Source organism: Panthera pardus, unplaced genomic scaffold (assembly GCF_024362965.1).
Source record: "Panthera pardus isolate Hobbes unplaced genomic scaffold, ASM2436296v1 HiC_scaffold_13, whole genome shotgun sequence".
Classification (NCBI taxonomy): domain Eukaryota; kingdom Metazoa; phylum Chordata; class Mammalia; order Carnivora; family Felidae; genus Panthera; species Panthera pardus.
The window spans coordinates 98,625,652-98,628,528 of NW_026526688.1; positions in this window are offsets into that span (position 1 = coordinate 98,625,652).

A 2,877-nucleotide genomic window follows, 5' to 3' on the forward strand; every position below is an offset into this window, starting at 1 on the left:
TTCCATTCTTTTTACAGTGAATCTAGTTTTATTTAAGGAATCCATTTTTTTAACATTTATTTATTTTTGAAAGACAGAGAGAGATAAAGCATGAGTGGAGGAGGGGCAGAGAGAGAGACACACACACAGAATCTGAAGCAGGCTCCAGGCTCTGAGGGATCAGCACAGAGTCTGACAGGAGGCTCGAAACCACGGACCATGAGATCATGACCTGAGCCGAAGTCAGATGTCTAACTGACTGAGCCACCCAGTGCCCCTAATGAATCCATTTTTAAAGTCTCAATCAGTTTGAGCCATATGTCTAAAACTCCAAGTTTATCAATGTCAACCCCTGTTCAAAAACACTCAGTGTTTTATATTAAGTGTTTTATATTAAGTGTTTTATATTAAGACTTTCCAGTTCTATTACCACCTTCTTAAATTTCTGTTTAGAATCAATTAATTCTGGAGAAAAGAAAAAGAAAATCAGAGGTAACAGTCCGTATTTTGGAAATTCCTTTTTCAGAACAGTGTATTCATCTCCTAGGGCTGCTGTGACAATGTACCACTAAGTGGGTGGCTTAAAACAGCACAAATTTATTATCTTGCAGTTTTGGAGGCCAGAAGTCCAAAATCAAGGTGTTGGCAGGATCACACTCCCTATGAAACCCATAGGAGAGAGTCCCTCCTGGTCTCTTCTAGCTTCTGGGGTTTGCTATCAATCTTTGGCATTCCCATCTTATATGTAATTATTCCAAACTGCCTCCGTGTCACATGTCTGTCTTCTCCTTGTGTCTGTGTCTTCACATGGCATTCTTCTCCATGTATGTATATATCTGTGGCCAAATTTCCCTCTTCTTACAAAGATACTAGTCATGTTGGTTTAGAGACCACTCAAATGACCTCATATTAACTTGATTACATTGAAAAGGCTCTATTTCCAAATAAGGTTATATTCACACAAACAAAAGGTAAGGACTTTCATCATATATTTTGAGGGGATACAATTCAACTTGTAGCAAACTATATTATGCATCTATCTCTAAAAAACAAACACAAAATCATGGTATGTTTAAGGTTTATACTGTGAATAGCTCTACACCAAAATGTATAAAGAATTAAGAGTTTACATTGGCCAAAATAGTTAACCTATAAAATTATTATAAATTTTGAAATTTTTCTTCTAAATAAACAAAAACATTTGATTCAATGATTTTATATCTCCTACTCCTCTAACAAGGTCTCAAAAGTAAATAAGTCAACAAAAATTAATCTTTGGGGTGCCTGAATGGCTCAGTCAGCTAAGCTTCTGACTTTTGATTTCAGCTCAGGTCATCATCTCACAGTCATTAGGAGCCCCATGTTGGTCTCCATGCTGGGTGTGGAGATTCTCTCACTCCCTCTCCCTCTGCCCCTCCCCTCTCTCTTGCTCTTTCTCAAAACAAAACAAAACAAAATAATAATAACAATATTTTGCTCTAAGTTGCTAGCCCTGTTAGAGTTGGAACAGTTAGAGCAGCTTGGGTTGGAGAAGCCCAGGCATTATGGTAAGGTGCTGAGTCCCACTGAGTATGGAGTGTTGCAGTACACACAGTCCATTGGTCCAAATGATGCTTAGAAACCCAACACAATTTCAACTCTTCCTCTGTAAACAAGCTAAGTAATGAACACTAACCATGACAGTGAAGCCACAACTCAAGAAAAAGGATGAACATGTCCTCTATCATCAACCACATCTGTTTGAAGTGTAAGAACATACAGAATATGAGTGGTTTATCAGTGGTTTCTTCTTCTTCTTTTTTTTTTTTTCTTTTTTTGGAGGTACTAATCCTTAAGTAAATAGGTTTTTTTTTTTTTTCATTTCTAAATGCTTTATGGGAAATTCAATCAATCTCATTGAAAATTGTGGATAGGCAAAGAGTGATTGACATAGGCTAGTTAGTAATATTACTGATAAAACCAGAAGATAAATAAAAAAGCAAAGTATTTCCTGGTTAGTTATAGCGGTAGAATATAAGGACCTTGAAATCTATGGCAGAAAAAGTGTTTGAGGAAGTTCTGAACAGTAGTTACTGAAAGAAAATTAAGCCTATTAAATAATTTCCATTGCTAGTGAGTTGGTACCTGTGACAAAGACAATGTGTCATAATGCCCCCAAAATGGAGTAGGATGCAAAAATGAGGAATAAGAAATATTATAATTACACTTCATTCCCCCATTGGAGTGCCACACCTTGACTTGCCTGTTTCCAACCTACTCCTAAAGCAATATTCTGTCACTCGTTTGTATCAGTAAAAATATGATACTAGACTTGCTTTGTTAACTACTCCATGTATGAATGATTTATCCTTGCAACTCAATTATAAATCACTGTATGGTATTATTTGTCTGGTAGTTTTGTTTGGATTTCCTTAGTTTCCAACATTCTATCATAGAAAATGTCAATGGAGAGCTATTATAGAAATTTTTAAAAATCTATTTCTTATCTTTGGAAAAACAAAACAAAACATCTACTTTAACACTAGACAGATCTTAGAAGAAAGAAAAACTATTGACAAATATCGTCCTTTCCCTATTTCATTTGATATGAAGTACATAGATGCTATTGTGGGTTGACTTTTGTCTCCCCCAAATTTAAGTCCTAACCCCCAGTACCTGTGAGTGTGACTATATTTAGAAACAGATTCTTTGCACGTATAATCAAGTTAAGATGAGGTTAAACTGGGTTAGAGTAAATTTGGACATAGAAACACAGTAGAAAGCCGTGAAAGCGGAGGCAGAGATAGGTGTCATAAATCTACAAGCTAAGGAATGCCCAGGATTTGAGTCAACTACCAAAAGCTCGAAGAGACAAGGAAAGATCCTCTCATAGAGCCTTTAGAGAAAGCATGGCTATGT